Below are 14,942 nucleotides of genomic sequence, written 5' to 3' on the forward strand. Positions count from 1 at the left end.
CTGAGTAGTACTACATTGTGTAAATGTACCACATTTTCTGTATCCATTCCTCTGTTGAGGGACATCTGGGTTCTTTCCAGCTTCTGGCTATTATAAATAGGGCTGCTATGAACATAGTGGAGCAAGTGTCCTTCTTACCAGTTGGAACATCTTCTGGATATATGCTCAGGAGAGGTATTGCGGGATCCTCTGGTAGTACTATGTCCAATTTTCTGAGGAAACCCCAGACTGATTTCCAGAGTGGTTATATAGACTTGCAATTCCACCAACAATGGAGGAGTGTTCTTTCTCCACATGCATGCCAGCATCTGCCCTCACCTGAATTTTTGATCTCAGCCATTCTGACTGGTGTGAGGTGGAATCTCAGAGTTGTTTTGATTTGCATTTCCCTGATGATTAAGGATGCTGAACATTTTTTCAGGTGCTTCTCAGCCATTCTGTATTCCTCAGGTGAGAATTCTTTGTTTAAGCTCTGAGCCCCATTTTTAATGGGGTTATTTGATATTCTGGAGTCCACCTTCTTGAGTTCCTTATATATATGGGATATTAGTCCCCTATCTGAGTTAGGATAGGTAAAGGTCCTTTCCCAATCTGTTTTGGCCTTTTTATCTTATTGACGGTGTGTTTTGCCTTGGAGAAGCTTTGCAATTTTATAAGGTCCTATTTGTAGATTCTCAATCTTACAGCACAAGCCATTGCTGTTCTATTCAGGAATGTTTGCCCTGTACCCATATTTTCAAGACTTTTTCCTACTTTCTCCTCTATAAGTTTCAGTGTCTCTGGTTTTATTTGGAGTTCCTTAATCTTCTTAGATTTGACCCTAGTACAAGGAGATAGGAATGGATCAATGCTCATATTTCTACATGTTAACCGCCAATTGTGCCAGCACTATTTGTTGAAAATGCTGTCTTTTTTCCACTGGATGGTTTTTGCTCCCTTGTCAAAGATCAAGTGACCATAGTTGTGTGGGTTCATTTCTGGGTCTTCAATTCTATTCCATTGGTCTACTTGTCTGTCACTATACCAGTACCATGCAGTTTTTATCACAATTGCTCTGTAGTAAAGCTTTAGGTCAGGCATGGTGATTCCACCAGAGGTTCTTTTATCCTTGAGAAGAGTTTTTGCTATCCTAGGTTTTTTGTTATTCCAGATGTATTTGAAGATTGTTCTTTCTAATTCGTTGAAGAATTGAGTTGGAATTTTGATGGGGATTGCATTGAATCTGTAGATTGCTTTTGGTAAGATAGCCATTTTTACTATATTGAATCTGCCAATCCATGAGCATGGGAGATCTTTCCATCTTCTGAGATCTTCTATATTTTTTTTCAGAGAATTGAAGTTCTTATCTTACATATCTGTCACTTCCTTAGTTAAAGTCATGCCAAGGTATTTCATGTGATTTGTGACTATTGAGAAGGGTGTTGTTTCCCTAAATTCTTTCTCAGCCTGTTTATCCTTTGTGTAGAGAAAGGCCATTGACTTGTTTGAGTTAATTTTATATCAAGATATTTCATTGAACCTGTTTATCAAGTTTAGGAATTATCCAGTGGAATTTTTAGGGTCACTTAAATATATTATTATATCATCTCTAAAAAGTGATATTTTGACTTCTTCCTTTCCAATTTGTATCCCCTTCATCTCCGTTTGTTGTTGATTATTCTGGCTAGGACTTCAAGTACAGTGTTGAATAGGTAGGGAGAAAGTGGGCAGCCTTGTCTAGTCCCTGATTTTAGTGGGATTGCTTCCAGCTTCTCACCATTTACTTTGATGTTGGCTACTGGTTTGCTGTAGATTGCTTTTTATCATGTTTAGGTATGGGCCTTGAATTCCTGATCTTTCCAAGACTTTTATCATGAATGGGTGTTGGATTTTTGTCATATTCTTTCTCCACATCTAATGAGATGATCATGTGGTTTTTGTCTTTGAGATTTTTTATGTAATGGATTACTTTGATGGATTTCTGTACACTGAACCATCCCTGCATTCCTGGGATGAAACCTACTTGGTCAGGATGCATGATTGTTTTGATGTGTTCTTGGATTCAGTTAGCGAGAATTTTATTGAGTATTTTTGCATCGATATTCATAATGGAAATTGGTCTGAAGTTCTCAAATGTGTTGGGTCTTTTTGTGGTTTAGGTATCAGAGTAATTGTGGCTTCATAGAATGAGTTGGGTAGAGTACCTTCTGTTTCTATTTTGTGGAATAGTTTGTGAAGAACTGGGTGGGATTAGATCTTCTTTGAAGGTGTGATAGAACTCTGCACTAAACGCATCTGGTTCTGAGCTTTTTTTTTTTTTTTTTTTTGGTTGGGAGACTATTAATGACTGCTTCTATTTCTTTAGGGGATATAGGAGTGTTTACATCATTAACCTGATCTTGATTTAACTTTGGTACCTGATATCTGTCTAGAAAGTTGTCCATTTCAACCAGGTTCTCCAGTTTTGTTGGGTATAGCCTTTTGTAGAAGGATCTGATGGTGTTTTGGATTTCTTCAGGATCTGTTGTTATGTCTCCCTTTTCATTTCTGATTTTGTTAATTAGGGTGCTTTCCCTGTGCCCCCTAGTGAGTCTGGCTAAGGGTTTATTTATCTTGTTGATTTTCTCAAAGAACCAACTCCTCCTTTGGTTAAGTCTTTGAATAGTTCTTCTAGTTTCCACTTGGTTGATTTCACCCCTGTGTTTGATTATTTCCTGCTGTCTACTCCTCTTGGGTGAATTTGCTTCCTTTTGTTCTAGAGCTTTAAGGTGTGTTGTCAAGCTGCTAATGTGTGCTCTCTCTAGTTTCTTTTTGGAGGCATTCAGAGCTATGAGTTTTCCTCTTAGAAATGCTTTCATTGTGTCCCATAAGTTTGGGTATGTTGTGGCTTCATTTTCATTAAACTCTAAAAAGTCCTTAATTTCTTTCTTTATTCCTTCCTTGACCAAAATATCATTGAGAAGAGTGTTGTTCAGTTTCCACTTGAATGTAGGATTTCTATTATTTATGTTGTTATTGAAGATCAGCTTTATTCCATGGTGATTTGCTTGCATGCATGGGACAATTTCAATATTTTTGTATCTGTTGAGGCTTATTTTGTGACCAATTATGTGGTCAATTTTGGAGAAGGTACCATGAGGTGCTGAGAAGAAGGTATATCCTTTTGTTTTAGGATAAAATGTTCTGTAGATATCTGTTTAGATCCATTTGTTTCATAACTTCTGTTAGTTTCACTGTGTCCCTGTTTAGTTTCTGTTTCCATGATGTGTCCATTGGTGAAAGTGGTGTGTTGAAGTCTCCCACTATTATTTTGTGAGGTGCAATGTGTGCTTTGAGCTTTACTCTAGTTTCTTTAATGAATGTGTCTGCCCTTGCATTTGGAGCATAGATATTCAGAATTGAGAGTTCCTCTTGGAAGATTTTAACTTTGATGAGTATGAAGTGCCCCTCCTTGTCTTTTTTGATGACTTTGGTTTGGAATTCGATTTTATTTGATATTAGAATGGCTACTCCAGCTTTTTTCTTCAGACCATTTGCTTGGAAAAATGTTTTTCTGCCTTTCTCTCTGAGGTAGTGTCTGTCTTTTTCCCTGAGATGGGTTTCCTGTAAGCAGCAAAATGTTGGGTCCTGTTTGTGTAGCCAGTCTGTTAGTCTATGTCTTTTTATTGGGGAGTTTAGTCCATTGATATTAAGAGATATTAAGGAAAAGTAGTTGGTGCTTCCTGGTTGTTTTGTTGTTAAAGTTGGCATTCTGTTTTTTTGGCTGTCTTCTTTTAGTTTTGTTGAAGGATTACTTTCTTTCTTTTTCTAGGATGTGGTTTATGTTCTTGTATTGTTTTTTTTTTTTTTCTGTTATTATCCTTTAAAGGACTGGATTCGTGGAAAGATAATGTGTGAATTTGGTTTTGCAGTGGAATACTTTGGTTTCTCCATCTATGGTAATTGAGAGTTTGGCTGGGTATAGTAGCCTGGGCTGGCATTTGTGTTCTCTTAGAGTCTGTATAACATCTTTCCAGGCTCTTCTGGATTTCATAGTCTCTGGTGAAAAATCTGGTGTAATTCTGATAGGCTTGCCTTTATATGTTACTTGACCTTTTTCCTTTACTGCTTTTAATATTCTATCTTTATTTAATGCATTTGTTGTTCTGATTATTATGTGTCAGGATGAATTTCTTTTCTGGTCCAGTCTATTTGCAGTTCTGTAGGCTTCTTGTATGTTCATGGGCATCTCTTTCTTTAGGTTTGGAAGTTTTCTTCTATAATATTTTTTTGAAGATATTTGCTGGCCCTTTGAGTTGAAAATCTTCATTCTCATCAACTCCTATTATCTGTATGTTTGGTCTTCTCATTGTGTCCTGGATTTCCTGAATGTTTTGAGTTAGGATCGTTTTGCATTTTTCATTTTGCATTTTCTTTGATTTTTGTGCTGATGTTCTCTATGGAATCTTCTGCACCTGAGAATCTGTCTTCTATCTCTTGTATTCTGTTACTGATGCTGGCATCTATGGTTCCAAATTTCTTTCCTAGGATTTCTATCTCCTGTGTTGCCTCACTTTGTGTTTTCTTTATTGTGTCTACTTCCCTTTTTAGGTCTAGTATTGTTTTTCATTTCCATCATCTGTTTGGATGTGTTTTCCTATAAGGACTTGCAACTTTTTAGCAGTGTTCTCCTGTATTTCTTTAAGGGATTTATTAAAGACATTCTTGATGTCTTCTATCATCATCATGAGATATGCCTTTAAATCCTGGTATAGGTTTTCCGGTGTGTTGGGGTGTGCTGGACTGGCTGAGGTGGGAGTGCTGGGTTCTAATGATGTTGAGTGGTCTTGGTTTCTGTTAGTAAGATTCTTATGTCTGCCTTTTGCCATCTGGTAAACTCTGGAGTTAGTTGTTATAGCTGTCTCTGGTTAGAGCTTGTTCCTCTCCTGTTTCTGTTTTTCTCTACCAGCACACCGGGGAGACTAGCTCTCTCCTGAGTTTCAGTGGTCAGAGCACTCTCTGCAGGCAAGCTCTCCTCTTCAGGGAAGGTGCACAGATATCTAGCATTCAGACTTGCCTCCTGGCAGAAGATGAAGGCCCGAAGCATGACCTGTCCCAGAAGCTGTTAGCTTCTGTAGTCCACACTCTCACCTCTGCAGACTAGTTTCGAAAGAGTCTGGGAACCAAGATGTCTTCCGCAGATGCTCCTTTTTTCTTTTTTATTCATATTCCCTTTTATTTCTTTCACATGATATATTGCTCTCAATCATATAATTGAGAATTATTTGATTAAGAATGGAAAGAGTGGGCACCTTCTCTTGTTCCTGATTTTAGATGAACTGCTCTCATTTTCTCCCATTTAGCACAGTGTTGATTTGTCATATATAGCCTTATTTATGTTGAAATGAGGTCATTGTGTTGCTAATTTTTTTCAGTTTATAACCCTTAAGGGACAGTGAACTTTATTAAAGACAAGTTTGTATATATTGGAACAATTATTTGATTTTTGTCCTTTGTCCTTATACCTATTTATGTGCTCTATTAAACTGGTTGATTATGAATGTTAAATCATCTTTGCATCCTTAGAGCAAACATATTTGGTCATGGCATATGATGTCCGTAGCATGTTTTCAAATTTTGTTTGTATTTAATTGAGAACATTTGCCTCTATGTTCATGAGGGAAATTGGACAAGAAATTTTTTTAAAGATTTATTTATTTATTATATGTAAGTACACTGTAGCTGTCCTCAGATACTCCAGAAGAGGGCATCAGATTTCGTTACGGATGGTTGTGAGCCACCATGTGGTTGCTGGGATTTGAACTCGGGACCTTTGGAAGAGCACTCGGCGCTCTTAACCACCGAGCCATCTCGCCAGCCCTGGACAGGAATGTTTTAATCAGTTCTTTTGTTCAGTTCTTATGCAGTTTTTAGCAGGAGAATGCTAGCTTTACAGAATAAGATTTCTTCTGTTTTTTCTTGTCTCCTTCATGAATCAGCTTAAAGAACAGTGGTCTTAGCTGTTTTATAAATGTTTGGTAGAATGTGGCACTAATCCTGTTTGCTCATAGGCTTTCCTTTCTTAAGATATTCTTTTTTTTTTAACCCCAAAATTTATTTTATTTGAAGCAAAACTATTTACAGTCTGGCTTATTTATACAATCTTTTTTTTTAAAATTAGGTATTTTCTTTATTTATATTTCCAATGCAACCCCCAAAATCCTCCATACCAACCCCCCCACTCCAATTCCCCCCCCACACCCACTTCTTGGCCCTGGATTTCCCCTGTACTGAGGCATATAAAATTTGCAAGACCAATGGGCCTATCTTTCCACTGATGACCAACTAGGCCATCTTCTGATACATATGCAGCTAGAGACATGAGCTCCAGGGGGTACTGGTTAGGACATATTGTTGTTCCACCTATAGGGTTGCAGACCCCATTAGCTCCTTGGATACTTGCTCTAGATCCTCCACTGGGTGCCCTGTGATCCATCCAATAGCTGACTGTGAGCATCCACTTCTGTGTTTCCTAGGCGCTGTCATAGTCTCACAAGAGACTATATCAGGGTCCTTACAGCAAAATCTTGCCATGTGTGTGCAATGGTGTCAGCGTTTGGAAGCTGATCATAGGATAAATCCCCGGGTATGGCAGTCTCTAGATGGTCCATCCTTTCGTCTCAGCTCCAAACTTTGTCCCTGTAACTCCTTCCTAGGGTGTTTTGTTCCTAATTCTAAGAAGGGGCAAAGTGTCCACACTTTCATCTTCATTCTTCTTGAGTTTCATGTGTTTTGCAAATTTTATCTTATATCTTGGGTAGTCTAAGTTTCTGGGCTAATATCCACTAATCAGTGGGTACATATCATTTGAGTTCTTTTGTGATTGGGTTACCTCACTCAGGATAATGCCCTCCAGGTCCAACCATTTGCCTAGGAATTTCATAAATTCATTCTTTTTAATAGCTGAGTAGTACTACATTGTGTAAATGTACCACATTTTCTGTATCCATTCCTCTGTTGAGGGACATCTGGGTTCTTTCCAGATTCTGGCTATTATAAATAAGGCTACTATGAACATAGTGGAGCAAGTGTCCTTCTTACCAGTTAGAACATCTTCTGGATATATGCTCAGGAGAGGTATTGCGGGATCCTCCGGTAGTACTATGTCCAATTTTCTGAGGAAACCCCAGACTGATTTCCAGAGTGGTTGTACAGACTTGCAATTCCACCAACAATGGAGGAGTGTTATTCTTTCTCCACATGCACGCCAGCATCTGCTCTCACCTGAATTTTTCATCTTAGACATTCTGGCTGGTGTGAGGTGGAATATCAGGGTTGTTTTGATATGTGTTTCCCTGATGATTAAGGTTGCTGGACATTTTTTTCTGATGCTTCTCAGTCATTGAGTATTCCTCAGGTGAGAATTCTTTGTTTAGCTCTGAGCCCCATTTTTTTAATAGGATTATTTGATTTTCTCGAGTCCACCTTCTTGAGTTCTTTATATATATGGGATATTAGTACCTTATCTGATTTAGGATAGGTAAAGATCCTTTCCCAATCTTTTGGTGGCCTTTTTGTCTTATTGATGGTGTCTTTTGCCTTACAGAAGCTTTGCAATTTTATGAGGTCAGATTTGTGGATTATCGTCTTATAGCACAAGCCATTGCTATTCTATTCAGGAATTTTTCCCTTGTGCCCATATCTTAGAGGCTTTTCCCCACTTTCTCCTCTATAAGTTTTACTGTCTCTGGCTTTATGTGGAGGTCATGGATACACTCAGATCCTTTGTACAAGGAGATAGGAAGGGATCAATTTGCAGTCTTCTACATGATAACCTTCAGTTGTGCCAGTACTATTTGTTGAACATGCTGTCTTTTTTCCACTGGATGGTTTTAGCTCCCTTGTCAAAGATCAAGTGACCATAGTTGTGTGGGTTCATTTCTGGGTCTTCAATTCTATTCCATTGGTCTACTTGTCTGTCCCTATACCAGTTTTTAATCACAATTGCTCTGTAGTACAGCTTTAGGTCAGGCATGGTGATTCCAGCAGAGGTTCCTTTATCCTTGAGAAGAGTTTTTGGTATCCAAGGTTTTTGTTTTTGTTTTTGTTTTTTTAATTCCAGATGAATTTGCAAATTGCCCTTTCTAATTCGTTGAAGAATTGAGTAGGAATTTTGATGGGGATTGCATTGAATCTGTAGATTGCTTTTGGCAACATAGCCATTTATACTATATTGATCTTGCCCATCCATGAGCATGGGAGATCTTTCCATCTTCTGAGATCATCTTTGATTTCTTTCTTCAGAGACTTGAAGTTCTCATCATACAGATCTTTCACTTCCTTAGTTAGTGTCACACCAAGGTATTTTATGTTATTTGTGACTATTGAGAATGGTGCTGTTTCCCTAATTTCTCTCTTAGCCTGTTTATCCTTTGTGTAGAGAAAGGTCATTGACTTGAGTTAATTTTATATACAGCTACCTTACTGAAGCTGTTTATCAGGTTTAGGAGCTCTCTGGTGGAATTTTTAGAGTCACTTATATATACTATCATATCATCTCCAAAAAGTGATATTTTGACTTCTTCCTTTCCAATTTGTATTGCCTTTATCTCATTTTGTTGTCAAATTGCTCTGTCTAGAACTTCAAGTACAATGTTGAATAGGTAGGGAGAAAGTAGGCAGCCTTGTATCGTCCCTGATTTTAGTGGGAATGCTTCCAGCTTCTCGCCATTTACTTTGATGTTGGCTACTTGTTTGCTGTAGATTGCTTTTATCATGTTTAGGTATGGGCCTTGAATTCCTGATCTTTCCAAGACTTTTATCATGAATGGGTGTTGGATTTTGTCAAATTCTTTCTCTGCATCTAATGAGATGATCATGTGGTTTTTGTCTTTGAATTTGTTTATATAATGGATTAAGTGGATGGATTTCTGTATATTAAACCATCCCTGCATCCCTGGAAGGAAACCTGCTTGGTCAGAATGGAGGATTATTTTCATGTGTTTTTGGATTCGGTTAGCGAGAATTTTATTGAGTATTTTTGCATCTATATTCATAAGGGAAATTGGCCTGAAGTTCTCTTTGTTGGGTCTTTTTAATTTAGGTATCAGCGTAATTGTGACTTCAAAGAATGAATGGGGTAGGATATCTTCTGCTTCTATTTTGTGGAATAGTTTGTGAAGAAATGGAATTAGATCTGCTTTGAAGGTCTGATAGAACTCTGCACTAAACTCTGGTCCTGGTTTTTTGTTTCTTTGGTGGGAGACTATTAATGACTGCTTCTATTTCTTTAGGGGATATAGGACTGTTTAGATCACTAACATGATCCTGATTTAACCTGGCATCTGTCTAGAAATTTGTCCCTTTCATCCAGGTTTTCCAGTTTTCTTGAGTATAGCCTTTTGTAGAAGGATCTGATGGTGTTTTGTATTTCTTCAGGATCTGTTGTTATGTCTCCCTTTTGTTTTCTGATTTTGTTAATTTTTATAGTGTCCCTGTGCCCTCTAGTGAGTCTGGCTAAGGGTTTATCTCTCTTGTGGATTTTCTCAAATAACCAGCTCCTCGTTTGCTTGATTCTTTGAATTGTTCTTCTTGTTTCCACTTGGTTGTTTTCACCTCTGAGTTTGATTATTTCCTGCCATCTACTCCTTCTGGTTGAATTTGCTTCCTTTTATGTAGAGCTATTAGGTGTGTTGTCAAGATGCTTGTGTGTGCTCTCTCTAGTTTCTTTTTGGAGGTACTCAGAGCTATGAGTTTTCCTCTTAGAAATGCATTCATTGTGTCCCATAAGTTTGGGTATGTTGTGGCTTCATTTTCGTTAAACTCTAATAAGTCTTTAATTTCTTTCTGTATTCCTTTCTTGACCAAGGTATCATTGAGAGTGTTGTTCATTTTCCACGTGAATGTTTGCTTTCTATTATTTATGTTTTTATTGAGGATCAGCCTTATTCCATGATGATCTGATAGAATGCATGGAAAATTTTCAATATTTTTGTATCTGTTGAGGCTTGTTTTGTGACCAATTTTGTGGTCGTCTTTGGAGAAGGTACCATGAGGTGCTGAGAAGAAGGTCTATCCTTTTGTTTTAAGGTAAAATGTTCTGTAGATATCTGTTAAATCCATTTGTTTCATAACTTCTGTTAGTTTCACTGTGTCCCTGTTTAGTTTCTGTTTCCATGATCTGTCCATTGGTGAAAGTGGTGTGTTGAAGTCTCCCACTATTATTATTGTGTGAGGTGCAATGTGTGCTTGAGCTTTACTAAAGTTTCTTTAATTATGTGGCTGCCCTTGCATTTGGAGCATAGATATTCAGAATTGAGAGTTCCTCTTGGAGGATATTACCTTTGATGAGTATGAAGTGTCCCTCCTTGTCTTTTTTGATAACTTTGGGTTTGAAGTCGATTTTATTTGATATTAGAATGGCTACTCCAGCTTGTTTCTTCAGAGCATTTGCTTGGAAAATTGTTTTCCAGCCTTTCATTCTGAGGTAGTGTCTGGTTTTTTTCTTTTTTTCCCTTAGATGGGTTTCCTGTAAGCAGCAAAATGTTGGGTCCTGTTTGTGTAGCCAGTCTGTTAGTCTATGTCTTTTTATTGGGGAATTGAGTCCATTGATATTAAGAGATATTAAGGAAAAGTAATTGTTGCTTCCTATTATTTTTGTTGTTAGAGTTAGCATTCTGTTCTTGTGGCTGTCTTCATTTAGTTTTGTTGAAGTATTACTTTCTTGATTTTTCTAGGGCGTGGTTTCAGTCCTTGTATTTTTTTTCCTCTATTATTATCCTTTGAAGTGCTGTATTTGTGGAAAAATAATGTGGGAATTTGCTTCTGTCGTGGAATACTTTGGTTTCTCCATCTATGGTAAATGAAAGTTTGGCTGGGTATAGTATCCTGGGCTGGCATTTGTTTTCTCTTAGTGTCTGTATAACATCTGTCCAGGATCTTCTGGCTTTCATAGTCTTCTCATTGTGTCCTGGATTTTCTGGATGTTTTGAGCTAGGATCATTTTGCAATTTGCATTTTGCATTTTCTTTGATTGTTGTGTTGATGTTCTCTATGGAATCTTCCTGAGATTCTCTTTTCCATCTCTTATATTCTGTTGTTGATGCTCTCATCTATGTTTCCAGATTTCTTTCCTAGGGTTTCTATCTTCAGCGCTGCCTCACTTTGTGTTTTCTTTATTGTGTCTACTTCCCTTTTTAGGTGTAGTATTGTTTTGTTCATTTCCATCACCTGTTTGGATGTGTTTTCCTGTTTTTCTTTAAGGACTTCTACCTGTTTGGTTGTGTTTTCCTGTCTTTCTTTAAGGACTTGTAACTCTTTAGCAGTGTTCTCCTGTATTTCTTTAAGTGAGTTATTAATGTCCTTCTCAATGTCCTCTACCATCATCATGAGATATGCTTTTAAATCCGGGTCTAGCTTTTTGGACGTGTTGGGGTGTCCAGGACTGGCCAAGGTGGGGGTGCTGTGTTCTGAAGTTGGTGAGTGGTCTTGGTTTCTGTTAGTAAGATTCTTATGTTTGCCTTTAGCCATCTGGTAATCTCTGGAGTTAGTTCTTATAGTTGTCTCTGGTTAGAGCTTGTTCCTCTTGTGATTCTGTTAGCCTCTATCAGCAGACCTGGGAGACTAGCTCTCTCCTCTGAGTTTCAGTGGTCGGAGCACTCTCTGCAGGCAAGCTCTCCTCTTACAGGGAAGGTGCACAGATATCTGGCCTTAGGACCTCCCTCCTGGCAGATGACAACGGCCCAAAATAGGAACTGTCCGGAAGCTGAGTTGCTTTGGCCTGTCCCAGAAGCTGTTAACTTCTGTATTCTACCCTCTCACCTGTGCAGAATACACTCGGCGGGGTCCTGGAACCAAGATGGCTCCCTCAGGTGCTCCAGCAAAGCCCTCTCAGGCAGGGCAGAAATCTCTCCTCTGGCAGGGAAGGGGCCTGGATGTCTGGAGCCTGAAATGGGGTCTGTCTCAGAAGATTTCCTCTAGGAACCTTGGGGGTGTCTGCCAACTCTGAGCTCAGGTGACCCGGTGCTGGTGCCGACCGGAAGGGACCCTTGTGACCCTGGTCCGCCCGGCTTTCCTGCTTCCCTAATGCTTTCTCAGGTCCCACATGATTGGATTGGAACAGAAGTTGTGTTTTCACTCACCGGTGGTCCTAAGATTGCATAGAGAGTCCTCTAGGGGACCTTGGGGTGTGTCCGCTGACTCCACACCCAAGGTGACCCGATGCTGATGCTGACCGGAAGGGACTTTTTCCAATACATTAAAAATGTATAAAAACATATGTGTATGAATGTTTTGCCAACCTGTATGCATATGCACTATTTTCATGCCTGGTGCCTTTGAAGGCCAGAAGAGATGGTTCAATGTCCTGAAACTGGACGAACAGTTGGTTGTGAGTTACCATTTGGGTGATGGAAAATGAAACCAGGTTCTTTGGAAAAACATTCAGGCTCTTTACCACTTAGCCACCTCTCCAACCTCAATTATTGTAGCTTTAAAACTATTATGACTATCATCACAATCATCTTCTTCATCATCTTCACCTTCTTCATCTTCATCATCTTTGCCATTTTTGTCATCATTGTTCCCATCATCATCATCATGGAAGGGAAAGTGTCTGTGTGGATGTGAGTTCCTTACTGTGTACATGGAAATCATGGAACATCTTTGTGAAACCAACTCTCTCCTATCTTTCTTTACATGCGCTCCAAGAACCTAAATCGGTTTAGGCTGGAATTGCACAAGCAAGTGCCTTTACCCAGCCTCAGCCATCTTACCAGCCCATCTTGTATCTTTTTTTGATATCTGCTCTCTGCTGCCTATGGAAAGACTAAATGATCTATTGATGGAATTTGTAATTTCTAGATACGTGACTGGGAGAAAACTGGGTTTAATATTGACTGTAGTTTCTGCCTCCTACTTCTCTAAATCCTTGTTTCCCATCAATATAGAGGTAGCTTATTTTCTCCACCTGAAGTGATATCCAGACTGCAGAGGTTATGAGATCAAGAGTTGATAGCAGCAAGTTCTGACAGGCTTGATCTGTCAAACTCAGGAAAGTCACCTCAGCCAGAAGTCTCATCGCTTAATTAGCTGTCATCACCATTCTGTCAGGGTTAGAATAGAACTCATCTCTTCCCAAACAGCAAGTGGGTAACAAAGACTGAATCATAATAGCTCATGATAAGATAGATGTGAAACTTAAGCACAAAATAGCATCATTTATCCTTAGTTTGTGTAAAAAAAAATACATAATGCCAAAGATCAAGGCTGCCTGATTGGGCAAGATGAAATATAGTAGATGTTGAAGTTCGGAGTCACACCTTCCTTAAATCCTGGGCCAAAGAGGGATGCATGCTAGTGTTATTATTGGCTGTGAAATCTGGAAATTGACCCTCAGTTTAACTGGCAAAGATACTGGCATTTGGACAGAAATAAGAAATAATAGAGGATGTGAGTGGAAACAAAATTGATTTGATTGAATTCTATCACCATCTGTGTTTGTAGCTTGTTACAGGGTAACCTTAGGGACCAAAAAGCATCCTGGCCATATTGCTAATAGAATTATCTTGATGCTTTGGGGTGACTCATAATGGAACTTGTTGAACATGATAGATATATAAACAGGTAATAGAGTTTCTAGGATAAATCAAACCTGTTGAGTTGTAATTCCAAATTCCTATGTCACGTTACAACTTTTGATTTCATGCTTCCAGCCATATGAAATTGAAGATGCCATGTTATCTAGGCTAAGCCAAAATTAGACAGAAGCTCTCAAAAGAAGTTTAATAAATTTAAGCCTTTTGAGAAAATGATCAGGTTTCATTTTGATTTATTGTGTGTGTGTCTCTCTCTGTATGTGTGTGAGTGTGTATATATGTGTGTGCAATGACATGGATGGGAAAGTTAGAGGACAACTTGGTTCTCTCCTTCCACTATGGGATCATGGGATCTGGGGGTTGAACTCAGGTTGTCAGATTTGGCAGGAGGCAGTTTTAACCACAGAGTCATTTTATGCCTTTGAATAGGTTTCTTTAGAAATAACATATATATATATATATATATATATATATATATATATATATATATTTTTTTTTGTAAAAGTGTTAAATCAATAATGTACATCGAGCACAAAGGAGTCCTGGAAAGAGAACCAAAATGCCAGATTCAGGACAGTCCTCAGGCTTCTACATTCAGTGACTTCCCCACTCTGTTTTTTAACTGGTTCATCTTTAAAGTATAGATAATCACACCCACTTCACAGAGTTGTTTTGAAAAATAAAATCAACAAAAATTATGGAGCACTCAGAATGAAATAAACAGTCCATCAATGTTGTCTTCCCTTATTTTTTTCTTGCCAACATTTTTCATTTGAAATCAAAATCTTTAAATTTTTCATAACACTTGAGGTTATTAAACATTACATTGTAGGTGATATCTTAGCTCTCAGTGAGTGATTCTGTATTAATTTGACATTTCGCAACCTATTAAAGTATTCCTAGTACTGGGGCTGGGACAGACAAATCTGCAGGTCTAGGGCAGTTCAAGATATGCATTTTGATTGCATATTTTAAGGATGGTTTTTAAAATGAAAAATTGCTTTATTGTAATGAATTCACAAATAAAAACATCACACACCTAGGTTTAGCTACTCACAAATACAGTTTCAGTTCTAAACACTATACCTTTCAATAGTCTTCTATACAATTAGAATTGCCACTCTCAAGCCATGGAAATTTGCCTAGGGCTTTATACTTTTATCATCAATTACATTTTTAATTTATATTTTAGTATTTTGAGAATTTTATACATCAATACTGTACTTACATTATTTCAACCCTTTCCTTCCCCTTACATCTGCTTATGTTTCCCCTTTCAAATCCATGGCCTCTTTTATAAGTATTATTGCATATACATACATTCATATATACATACACACATGCATATAACCTACTAAATTCACCTACCATTTCATGTTGCACATATAT

The sequence above is a fragment of the Mus caroli genome, unplaced genomic scaffold (genome assembly GCF_978045245.1).
Source record: "Mus caroli unplaced genomic scaffold, Mus_caroli_1 scaffold_5, whole genome shotgun sequence".
Lineage (NCBI taxonomy): Eukaryota > Metazoa > Chordata > Mammalia > Rodentia > Muridae > Mus > Mus caroli.